Genomic DNA, 13,621 nt, shown 5'->3' on the forward strand with positions numbered 1-13,621 from the left:
GCACCCGGTTACTGTTATAAATGGTGTCTGTTTCCGGCAGTCCTATAATGGTGAGTTGGTCGTGCATGCGCAGTGTGCTCTCGTTATGGGGCTTCTGAAAATAGCTGAACATGCTTGCTCTGCTATTTTCAGAACTCCTATAGCAGTAAATGGACAACGCACAGGCACAGTATGTTCCCCTTCACTTTGCAAGCCCTGTTCTGGAGGTAAAAGCAGGTCCCACCTCTCGGACCAGCTCCTGTCGGATATTGATGGCATATCCTAGAGATATGGTCTGAGATTGGACAACGCCTTCAATCCTTGCTTCCAGTTTCAAGCCAAGGATCCCGATGCTTTCCTCCTGCAAGTCAAGCTTTCCCCACCCGAACCGAACCTCTTGCACGTTCCCTATCTCAGGAGGTGAGTGGATGACGTTCCCTGTCACGGGGTACAGGAGGTGGGGCAAGCTTGACCACGATGAGTAAAACGCCCGCCTCCTTGACTTCAGACCGCTATTTTGCATACGCGGGAGCATGGATTAAACTTGACTTTACGTTTACAGGGTGGAAAAAGGGGACTAGAGTCGCTTCAGGAGCAGATTGCAGTGGTACTGTAGGCAGGTTATATGACAAAAACAAGCTGACTGGTTTCCTTTAATAGGATGTATGACCAAAGGCGTTGTTCAAAATGTAAAGTCCCTTTAGGCTGGTTTCAGACAAGCGAGTGTCACGCTCCAACTCGCAGCGCAGTACTCGTCCTGAACTTCCAGCACTGACGGGGTCGCATATCATTCTTTTGATTTATGATGCTATGTAACCCTTACAGTTCGGGAATGTATTGGATAACACTGACAGCATTATGTCAGTGTTACCAAGTACATTCCAGACCTCTAAGGGTTACATAGCATCATAAATCAATATAATGCTATGCGACCCCGTCAGTGCTGGAAGTTCAGGAAGGGTGCTGCGCTGCGAGTCGGAGCATGACACTCACTCGTCTGAAAGGGGCCTTTAGGACTAGCATTGAAGTGAAGAAAAATTAGTGTAGGAAAGAGAAACTCATCACATATTTCTTTTTAACAAAGTTTTTTAAAAGAAATTAAATGGAGCAATTTGAGTGGTGAGTATCTGACTGCTGGGCACTCCACTCACCTATCCCTACTGCTGAGGTTAATGTTGTATGAATATATTTGTATTTCACGGTTATAGGAAACATGGGGTTAAAAATAAAACAACCTTTAATTGATATAAAAAATGATGAAATCAAAGTAATTATTTACAAGCAGACATGTGATTTAAAACCTGGTTATGGCGGATTCTATGCGGCAGTGTGATTTTATATATATTTTTATATATATATATATATATATATATATATATAGTTACACACACACACACACACACACACACACACACACACACACACACACACACACACACACACACACACACACACGAGCAGCTTGCATTTATATCAAAATGTTCTGGTGGCTGTGAGCCCCCGGTAATTAGAAAATACTGTGAAACGTGTCGGACCAGGTGAGGGGTGAAAGGAAAATAATAGAGCAGTGAACCAGTAAATCTACGTATAGGATAGTTACTCCTGATAGACAGTGGGACATTTACTAAGACTTGCTTTTTACACCAGTCTTAGTTCCCCCCCGGCGCTGCTGTAAGAATTGCTTACTTTATAACGAGATGCGCGTCTCGTCATAAATTAGGCGCATCTATGGCAGTCCTTACTCCTGGTGAAAAAAATTACTCCGGCCTCAAACATTTACATCCGTTTACCAGCCTCCTTCCTGCCGAACGTGACGTGAAACTGGCTGGGCAACTAAATATTGTAGCACAGCCTTTTAAAAAAAGGGACTTGCAGCAGCTTTTTTGGGTGGGCGACTGCAGCACTGAGTGAGTGAATGTTAACCTACTTTTAGGATGCTAGTACCTACTGATATTAGAGAGAGTGCACAGCAGTGTATCACACACATACTGTATGTACTAATTGTACACGTCCGTAATGTATTGAAATGCCTATTCTTGTCTGCAATTGCGGACAAGAATCGGACATGCTCTATTTTCTTGCTGGGCTGCGGACCGGAAGATCAGGGGCGCGCTCCGGAAATGCTCTCCGCACACCTTCCGAACCCATAGAGAATGAATGGGTCCGCACCCGTTCCGCACAATTGCGGAACGGGTGCAGACAACACTTGCGGATGTGTGATTGGAGCCTAAAGGGGTTGTCCAGTTTATATTACCAGCTGCACACATGCTGGTATGTACACCTTTGGTGGCAATTTGTTTTATTGGTGCATTGTACTCATTATATGGAGACCTTTTCTCTGTACAGAGCTGAGATGCTCTACTAGCAGTATCAGAATTTTCTCTCAGCTCCGTCAGACAGGGAGTTGACTGACTCCTTATCTCTGATCTCAGACCCTAAAAACACTCAAACCTCAATCCTGATCTTAATGATAAGAATGTGGCTTGTGTTTATGACCTCTTGGTAAATTAGAAACAAGGGTTATTAGATGACTGGCACTAAGTAAAAATAGGATCCATACGGCTAAAAAAAAAAAAAGTTTACGCTTTGTGACAGAATGGCTCAATATTTTTAATAAAGACTGACTGCAAAAAATTAGTTTTAGCCCCTAATGAGTAAAATGCAATCATAAAATAAATTGTCCCCGAATTGCCTCCCCAGAATATGCTGCTCAAACACAATGTACTTACCTCGCTCCCTGGCATGGCTGCCACTGCATCAACCTATTGCGTGGATCAAAACATCTGGTGGGGGGGGGGGGCAGCCAACCAATAGCAGGCAGTGACGGGGACTAGCCTCCTTAGTGTTACCCACGATGCTACGGAGGCTCGTCACCGACTTGCTATTGACTGCTGATGTCCCATGGTTTAATAAGAATAATTAACTTTTACATGCAGCGGCCTCCGCTCACTTACACTGGGAACAGACTGCGCATGCGCTAATTGCCCTATCTGTCCTGTAAACTGAATAGAGGCCACAACATAAACATGAATTATTCTTATTAAATTATCGGACATCAGCGCCAATTGTTTAATAATGTTTATTACTAGCTGTATGCGTGTGCTGTTACCAGCACATGTGCAGCTGGTTATATAAACTGGCCAACCCCTTAAAAGAGGTTGTCCCTTTACGGACACTCCTCCACTATTGACAGGATAAGGGATAAATGTCTGATTGGCAGGGGTCCAACTGCTGAGGACACCAGCGATCACTAGAATGGGAGCCCTGTCTTCCCCAGTTTCAATGTAGCGGCAGTCATGGATGGACGCTGCTACTCCATGACGCTGCTACTCCATTCAGCTCTATGGGGCTGCCAGAGATAGAATACAAGCAAAGTAGTCCCATAGAGTTAAATGGAGCTGCAGTGTGTATGCAGTTTAATAAGTGAAAATGAAGTGACTGACTCCCTTTAAAAACCTCTACACAACTAGCGCAAAGCCGGGAGACAGTGCTCAGGACTGGGACTGTTATTGATCCTGGATCAGTTACTGGGATTCGTCCCTGTGTAAGCAATAGAGAGAAGGGAGATTCACAGCAGCTTTCACGTGTATTCCCACTGTACAAGACTAAAGATAAACCAAAAAGTTATGGGGGCCAGAAAATGCGACACAAAGCTGAAGAAAGTGTGCTTTCTACATCCATATGTCTGTTCCTCAAAATGTGGACCACTGACCCATTGAAGTCAATGGGTCCTGTGACACAGTGAGGGGTTGTGTCTGTCAAGGCCGGTATTTTCCTCCCAGCATGTGCGGCATGATGTCAAATACCGGACCAGAGTTTAAGTGCCGGTCTGAGTTTTGGCAGCACCTGGCTGTCCTTAAATAGGCAGCTGGGCTTGGCAGAGAGGTCTCTGTTTTTTGGAATCTTTGTGCCGTGCTGGAGGGCTGAGAGCTGCACACTGGTGAAACAGGCCCCCTAAAGCCTGCTGTGGACTACTGGAGGCATAACTGCCAGTGAGGTGACTTGTGTTTATATGAACTTTCCATTGTGTGTGAATTAACAGCAAGACTGCAAGTTACATGCTGTTTTGTGCAATTGCCTCAAGTGTGAATAAACACTGACTTTTGTATAAATACAAGAAACAGAACTGGATCGCACATCCTCAATACTATGATTTTATCTGACTGCTTCTCAGCATAATAAACATTGCTTCTCAGCGTAACTTGTCGTATACCTACCCCTATGCTGCATGCTAGACATGAGGCATAGGGGTAAGTATACGATAAATTACGCTGAGAAGCAGTTAGATAAAAGCATAGTATTGAGGATGTGCGATCCAGTTCTGTTTCTTGTATTTGGTGGAGGATACCGGCAAGAGCAGTGAGGCTGGCGTGAACGCCGATATTTTTGGTTTCTGCATTTTTCAGGCATGGTGATGTCGTACATTAAACCAGCTGTATTACAACTAGTGCCCCATGACAAAATGGAGGCTGTTGTGAAGGCCCTCATGGAGGCTAATCTGCAGCAGCGAGAGACAAACCTGCAGCAACGCGAGGCTATTACCCAGCAGCAGGAGACTAACCAGTTGCTGCTACAGCACGTAATGGCTTTGCAGACAGCAGGAGCAACCCAGAGCATCCACGATTCCTCGAAAGCAGTCCGTGCCGCGATTCCTAAGGTGACCCCCGCAGACAACATCGAAACCTACCTGGCCATGTATGAGAAAGTGGACATCAGGGGAAAGCTACCCCGTGACCAGTGGGCTGAGGTTGTCGCTCCATTCCTGGCATCCGATTCCCAGTTAGTGTATTTCGACTTGCCAGACAATCAAACGGCCGACTACCAAAAAGTAAAGGGTGAGATTTTGGCAAGACTGGGGGTGAATGTGTTGGTCCGGGCCCAGCGGGTACATCAGTGTGGGTTTATGACTTAGTATTATGACTTACTCCAGCTCTTGCAAAAGTTTCTACAGCCTGATGTGCTGAGTCCCACGGCTATGCTGGATACACTATTGGCTGATATGTTTTGGAGGGCTCTGCCACCCCCTCTCCAGCACTGGATCGGCCAGGTGTCTCCTGGCAACGCCCTAGAAATGGTGGAGCGTTACGAGGCTACTAAGACTGTTACAGGGGGTTCTTTTGGGAGGGGGGTAGTCAAACCCTGTAAATCTCTATCCCACACCCAGCGACTTGTACCAACCAAACCCACCCGGGGTGTACTCTCTACGGACCTGGCTCCGATAGTCTGCTGGCGGTGTCAGGAGCCGGGCCATGTAAGAGCTGACTGTCCCCATCAGCTACAACCCAGGGATACTAATTATGGCTACGGTCAGTCGCTATATGCCAGGAAGCTGTGTGCACCAGGTACCCCAAAAACTCTAAACCACCTGTGCCAGGTGGAGATAGGAGACACTCCAGTGGAGGCTCTGCTGGACTCAGGGAGTCTGGTGTCCCTAGTAAGGGCTCCCCTGGTACGGCCAGCGGAGTATACTGGCCGGAAAGTCGGGGTCATGTGCATCCATGGAGACTTAAAAGACTATCCCACCGCCCTGTGTCTCTAACCACAGGGGCCGGTAGATGAACTCATGAAGTGGCAGTTTCCCCAAATCTACAGTCGTGGCCAAAAGTTTTGAGAATTACATAAATATTGGAAATTGGAAAAGTTGCTGCCTAAGTTTTTATAATAGCAATTTGCATATACTCCAGAATGTTATGAAGAGTGATCAGATGAATTGCATAGTCCTTCTTTGCCATGAAAATTAACTAACTCCCCAAAAAACCTTTCCACTGCATTTCATTGCTGTCATTAAAGGACCTGCTGAGATCATTTCAGTAATCGTCTTTGTTAACTCAGGTGAGAATGTTGACGAGCACAAGGCTGGAGATCATTATGTCAGGCTGATTGGGTTAAAATGGCAGACTTGACCTGTTAAAAGGAGGGTGAAGCTTGAAATCATTGTTCTTCCATTGTTAACCATAGTGACCTGCAAAGAAACGCGTGCAGCCATCATTGCGTTGCATAAAAATGGCTTCACAGGCAAGGATATTGTGGCTACTAAGATTGCACCTCAATCAACAATTTATAGGATCATCAAGAACTTCAAGGAAAGAGGTTCAATTCTTGTTAAGAAGGCTTCAGGGCGTCCAAGAAAGTCCAGCAAGCGCCAGGATCGTCTCCTAAAGAGGATTCAGCTGCGAGATCGGAGTGCCACCAGTGCAGAGCTTGCTCAGGAATGGCAGCAGGCAGGTGTGAGCGCATCTGCACGCACAGTGAAGCAAAGACTTTTGGAAGATGGCCTGGTGTCAAGAAGGGCAGCAAAGAAGCCACTTCTCTCCAAAAAAAACATCAGGGACAGATTGATCTTCTGCAGAAAATATGGTGAATTGACTGCTGAGGAGTGGGGCAAAGTCATATTCTCCAATGAAGCCTCTTTCCGATTGTTTGGGGCATCAGGAAAAAGGCTTGTCCGGAGAAGAAAAGGTGAGCGCTACCATCAGTCCTGTGTCATGCCAACAGTAAAGCATCCTGAGACCATTCATGTGTGGGGTTGCTTCTCATCCAAGGGAGTAGGCTAACTCACAATTTTGCCCAAAAACACAGCCATGAATAAAGAATGGTACCAAAACACCCTCCAACAGCAACTTCTTCCAACAATAGTTTGGTGAAGAACAATGCATTTTCCAGCACGATGGAGCACCGTGCCATAAGGCAAAAGTGATAACTAAGTGGCTCGGGGACCAAAACGTTGACATTTTGGGTCCATGGCCTGGAAACTCCCCAGATCTTAATCCCATTGAGAACTTGTGGTCAATCCTCAAGAGGCGGGTGGACAAACAAAAACCCACTAATTCTGACAAACTCCAAGAAGTGATTATGAAAGAATGGGTTGCTATCAGTCAGGAATTGGCCCAAAAGTTGATTGAGAGCATGCCCAGTCGAATTGCAGAGGTCCTGAAAAAGAAGGGCCAACACTGCAAATACTGACTCTTTGCATAAATGTCATGTAATTGTCGATAAAAGCCTTTGAAACGTATGAAGTGCGTGTAATTATATTTCACTACATCACAGAAACAACTGAAACAAAGATCTAAAAGCAGTTTAGCAGCAAACTTTGTGAAAACTAATATTTGTGTCATTCTCAAAACTTTTGGCCACGACTGTACACTACGAACTTATAATAGGGAGAGACTTCCTGGCACCGTGGCCTGCTATGAGAGTGACTGATACCCATGAGACAGGGGTAACCCCAGCAGAGTGGCCTGGCTCAGGGGGGAGATCAGAACCCTAGGAACCTGAGACCGAAAAGGCTAGCGGTAGGGGTGACCCCCACTTCGGTGGAAGAGGGGGAGACGACCCCGCTAAGTGTAATGGTGGGAGACGTGGAGGACTTGCCGCCAGGTCCTGAATTGGCAGACCTAAACGTCTTAGGGGATAATTTTGGTACCGCCCAACGTCGGGACCCAACCCTATCCCGAGCCTGGGAAAATGTGTTATTGGAGATGGTGAACCACAACAACCTGGGGCAGAGTCAGTATAAAACTATAAAATGAAAGTCCTCCAATACGTTGCCTGAGTAATTTGCCGCAGCATGTCCCAATGGTGATGTGGGCTTAATTCACACTTAGTTCAATGCGTCTTGTAGGATTGCGCGATTATCAACAATTCACAGGATAGCCACTCCCAATCAGAACCATCCACCTCTGCACATATAGGTAAAATATTGGTTTTCACAGATAACTTCCTCCTTATCGCAAGCTTGTGTTAGATCTAGCCCACCAACACATTCTCGTGGGTCACCTGGGGCTTCAGAAAACTCAGGATCGTAGTCTACAGCGGTTTTCTGGAAGAGTTTTGCTCGACCTGCCAGATAACTAGCCCCCAGCCACATTTCCATAGTCCCCTAGTACCTCTCCCGATTATCAAAGTACCGCTTGACCGAATAGCTATGGACCTCATAGGCCCAGTACTGAAGTCCGCCAGAGGGCATCAACACATCTTAGTCATTCTAGACTACGCCACTCGGTACCCGGAGGCGGTGCCACTGCGACATACCTCGGCCAAACTCATAGCTAAGGAGTTAATGGAGATGTTTTCCAGAGTAGGACTACCTGAAGAGGTTCTGACCGACCAAGGGACCCCTTTTATGTCAAAGTTGATGCGGGAACTCTGTAAGTTGCTGCACATAAAACAACTACGGACGTCTGTTTACCATCCAAAAAAATGGACGGTCTGGTAGAACAGTTTAACCAAACATTAAAAAATATGTTGAAAAGGGTGGTGTCTAAAGATGGGAAGGACTGGGACCTCCTTCTGCCCTATCTCACGTTCACAGTGCGAGAGGTACCCCAGGCCTCTACTGGGTTCTCGCCCTTCAAACTGCTATATAGCAGACACCCTCTCGGTCTCTTGGACATGGCCAAAGAGGCGTGGGAGCAACAACCCACTCCACATAAAAGTGTCATTGAGTACGTTACCCAGATGCAAGATCGGATAGAGACAGTGTTGCCTCTTGTCAGGAAGCATATGAAGGAAGCTCAGCGAGCCCAAAATCGGGTCTATAATGGGCAGGCTCGGGTCCGGATCTTTAACCTGGGTGATCGGGTTTTGGTTCTGGTGCCGACCGTGGACAGTAATCCACAGTACCGACTGGGAAAGTCACCTACCCAAAGTGCAGGTTGTAGTGGACTCCCTTTGGAAAGCTGGCCTAATCGCTAACTCAAAAAATGTGCGATAGGGTAAGAAGAGGCTAAGTACCTGGGGTATGTTATTGGGCGCTGAGTCATCAAACCCCAAGTGAACAAAATAGAGGCGATACGGAATTGGCCCTGACCTGCCACCACTAGGCATATAAAGTCATTCCTGGGAATGGTGGGCTATTACATGAGGTTTGATCCCCACTTTGTTCCTCTAGCCGTGCCTTTGACAGGGCTCTTGAAGGGACGGAAATCAGTGACTGTTCGCTGGGATGTTCGGGCGGAAGAGGCTTTTGCTGCTTTGAAGTTGGTCCTATTTGGGTCACCGGTTTTGGTGACGCCCGACTTCAAGAGGGAGTTCATGGTACAAACCGATTCCTCCGAAGTACGCCTCGGTGCTGTACTGTCTCAGGAAGTCAACGGGGAGGAGCATCCCGTTGTCTTCCTAAGCCGCAAGCTCACCCCAGCCGAAACCAGGTACAGTATAGTGGAGAGAGAGTGCCTGGTTATCAAGTGGGCACTTGAGTCTCTCCGCTATTATTTGTTGGGGAGAAAGTTCCGCCTGGTGACCGACCACTCCCCTCTCAATTGGATGAGCCAGGCCAGAGACAGGAATGCCCGGGTCACCAAATGGTTTTTGTCTCTGCAGAACTTTAAGTTCTCGGTAGAACACAGAGCAGGCCCGTTGCAGGAAAACGCGGATGCCCTGTCCCGGGTGCATTATTTGGCGTGTGTCCACCCCTTCAGAGGGGGGTGGGGGGGGGGGTGATTTGTGACACAGTAAGGAGTTGTGTCTGGCAAGGCAGGTATTTTTCTCCCAGCATGTGCAGTTGGGCTGGTTTCCAGCCAGGTGAGGTCAAATACTGGACCAGACGGTCTGGGTTTTGGCAGCACCTGGCTGTCATTAAAGGGTTTCTGTCACCAGATTTAACCCCATTAAACTAGCTGACATTAGTGATGTGCTAATGTCAGCTAAACCTAACTAGCCTATTCCTACTTTTATCTATGCCCCCGTTACGCCAGAAATCTAACTTTTGCTCCTAGAGGCTCCGTTCTCCCACCTTTGTCGCCTCCCTCCAAGTCCTGAATGACAGGGCCAGGTAGTGCTTGCATCTGTCTGCCCGCTCTGGAGCTCTGGAGAAATCTCGCGCCGTTCAGCATTCGGGGCGGTGAGGGAAAGACGCTCGCAAGCTGCCAGCTTATTCACCGCGCCTGCTAAACGGCGCAAGATTTAACCAGAGCACAGGGCTGGCAGACAGATGCGAGCACTGCCTGGCCCTGTCAATCAGGACTTGGAGGGAGGCGACAAAGGTGGGAGAACAGAGCCTCTAGGAGCAGGAACAATGCCCCCCTTCCTGCTCCTAGAAGCTAATTAGCATATTATAAAAGTTTGTTTTCTGGTGTCATAGATAAAAGTAGGAATAGGCTACTTAGGTTTAGCTGACATGAGCTAGCTGACATGAGCACATCACTAATGTCAGGACTGGTGCAAGGATTTTTGCCACCCTAGGCAAAAGCTAATTTTGCCGCCCCTTGACTCCGCCCATTGACCACGCCCTTTGACCTGCCCCTTTTTGTCAGCCACCTATTTAATGATTGTTGCATGCAACATTTTACTTGACCAGCTAATTTTAGATTTTCTACAGCAGTCCCGTTACAATCCCCCCTCCCCAATCAGCCTTTCAACCAAATAATAAAAATAGTAAAATAGAACATTTAATTAAAACATTTTAATTGTAAACATTTTCTCATATACAAAACATAAAATAGCAGCATTGCACATATATACAGCCGCACGTAGCTGTCACATCCAGGGCCTCCAGGTGACGTCTGCTCCGATGTAGATCTTCTCTGTCATCATCTTCTCCATTCGGTCCGGACACTTCTCTCAGCCGCCTCGTCTCTGCAGAGTGTGACACACAGACATCATAGTGTCCTCACTTTTCTATCATCATCCCCCAACCTGGAGTCCCCACAGTGTTCTCCTGCTGCTCACTGTGCCCCGGCTCCAATACCACAAATACTATCCTGAAGAAATAATAGTGCCCCCATAGTAATAGTGCTCCTCATAGTCCCACCAATAGTAATTCCCTTCTAGAATGCCCTCATTAGTAATACTGCTCCCTACACTGCCCCCACATTAAAGGGAACCTGTCATGTGGATATTTGATTATAATCTAACTAATTATATACAATCATTAACTACTAAAAAGTACCTTAGATGTATTCACTTACTGGTGTGACAGATGGTTACCTCATAATATACACACAAAGATGCCGCATGCTAATGAGCCGATTCGAGTCCAGCGTATATTTAATTCACAGCTATAGCCACTCCCCTGCCCACCTGCTGCTGATTCCTATGGAAACAAACTGTCACTCAGCAGCAGGTGGGCGGGGAGAGTCAGGAGCTCATGAATATTCATGACTCATCATTATCAGCTGGAGCTTTTCAATACAAGATGTTGGCAGATTGACTGGGTCAATTAAAGAAAGTGGCCCAACATTTTTCTAAGCAAATCAGTCACTTATTTATGTTGCCCTTAGTTAGGACACCATAAAACTGGTGACAGGTTCCCTTTAAGTAATTTGCCCCCCATACTGTCTCACATTATGTAATTTGCCCCCCACACTGCCCAACATTATGTAATTTGCCCCCCACACTGCCCCACATTATGTTGTTTGCCCCCACATTGCCCTCCATTATGTAATTTGCCCCCACACTAAGTAATTTTTCCCCCACACTGCCCTCCATTATGTAATTTGCCCGCCACTAAGTAATTTTGCCCCCACTAAGTAATTTTGCCCCCACACAAGTAAATTTTGCCCCCAGACTGCCCTCCATTATGTAGTTTGTACGCCCCCCCCCCCCCCCCGTACTTGTGTCGCTGATTCTGTACAGTCTGCACTTGCCGGCTGCGCGAGCTTGAGTTCAGTGTCTTCGGCGTGCAATCCTGTCCTGCGGCGCGTGATCCTGCGAGACCCACCTCAGGAGGTATCATGGGATTGCACGGCGAAGTGACTGAACTCACGCCCGCGCAGCCGGCAAATACAGGATCAGATCAGCGACACAAGTACAAGGGGGCGGGTGCTAGTGGTGTTGGGAACTTGGGTCCGGCGAGTGACACCCCATCAGACTGGTGTCCCCCGGTGCGGCCCGCACCCACCGCGCAATGCCACTGGTGGTCAGACTCCAGAGTGTCGGCGCCCCAAGCAAGAGTGGCGCTCTACGCGGTGGCCTACTCTGCTTATGGGTGGCGCCAGCCCTGGGTAATGTCAGCTAGCTTAATAGGGTTAAATCTGGTGACAGGGTCCCTTTAAATAGGCAGCTGGGCTCAGCAGAGAGGTATCTGTTTTTTGGGATCTGAGGCTTTGTGCCGTGCTGGAGGGCTGAAAGCCGCATGCTGGGGAAACAGGCCCCCTAAAGCCCGCTGTGGACTACTGGAGGCAGAACTGCCAGCAAGGTGACTTGTGTTATATGAACTTTCCATTGTGTGTAAATTAACACCAATACTGCAAAGTTACCTGCTGTTTTGTACAATTGCCTCAAGTGTGAATAAACACTGACGTTTTGGGTTAAGAACGCGTATTTTGCCTTTACCAGAGCGAAACCCCACAGTCCACAAAAAAACGGATGCAATACAGATGTCATCCGTTTTTTGCAGATCTGCTTTTTTGCGGACCACAAAATACATATGGTCATGTGAATGCCCCCTTAATGTGGTGTCGCTTTAATTGTACTGACCCACAGGATAAAGGTAAAGGTAAAATTTACCACAAAGTGAATGCAATAGAAACTGTTGGAATCCTGTTTTGTTTTAGTTTTTTTTTATTTACTGGGAAAAGCATTTTTTCCTGTTTTTCAATACAAGTTATGGTAAATTGTGACGCTTGTCCCATATAATGGCTAGAATATGCCAACAAATGTCAGTGAGGGTACGTACATCTCTGGGAGTCACTCGTATGTAGAATGATTTTTTATTTATTTTTTATGGAATTTTTCCACAAGTAAAACAAAAGTATAAAAAAAAATCTGAAAAAGACAGCCCAATGTGTTGCCTAAAAACACAGCAAAAATTGTTTCAGTACCCAGACAAAGAAAGAACTTCCACCACTACCTGCACTAAATCATAAAAAAGTATGGTCATTAAGAGGTTAAATAACTGTTCTGATAACGATAAACATATTTTGGCTTACCAGACTTAGAGGACATGTCCTCAGTTTACATGTTTGGGGACCCGCATGGGAGAAAAGTCATGTTGTCTGACGATATCGTGTAAATCAGTTTTTTTATGATGCAAGCATTATATTTCAGAGCAGAAGATAAAGGCATGCACTGACCGTTTCTACCACTAGGTGACACTGTAGCGTTATTGTAAAAAGCTGGGCTGGTTTTGGAAATGTTTCTTCAGAACAGCGCACCATGTGGCGAGGAGTGGTATTGCAAGCTAATTTTAAAGTGGAAAACTACTAGTACTGAAGGCATTATGAACGTGACAGTGTGCCAGAGTCTTAGGAGGCGATCCACTTGTAATCACATGAACCTTTTTTAGTATTTTAGGGACAAATCTGCAGTATGTATAATAGTTAACCAGTTTGACGATGCAGGAAGCACAGTACTGATGTAAATGTGTGAAGGTCAGGTCACACATCACTGTCAAGGGTATATATTTTTCATTGCAGCATTGATTTTCACCCCTGGCTTCCTAGAAACATGGATGTAGCATTGACTACAGCTGCATCTGCATTTACTCTAGCTGTAGATACCTCTGGAATAATGGCGTATTGATGTGTTATATATGTTGCATTATTCAGGAGAACGATTGTGTGAAGGCAGAAATAATCTGTTGAAGTGCAAGAGGGAGAGCTGTATTCTGTGTGGATGCGAGCTGCATGCACTTGTAATGATTTATGAGCAATTCCCTCATGTAATCGGTTCAGCGAGCAGCAAGAAGCGACCTTTATGACTT

The sequence above is a fragment of the Bufo gargarizans genome, chromosome 1, assembly GCF_014858855.1.
Source record: "Bufo gargarizans isolate SCDJY-AF-19 chromosome 1, ASM1485885v1, whole genome shotgun sequence".
Classification (NCBI taxonomy): Eukaryota; Metazoa; Chordata; class Amphibia; order Anura; family Bufonidae; genus Bufo; species Bufo gargarizans.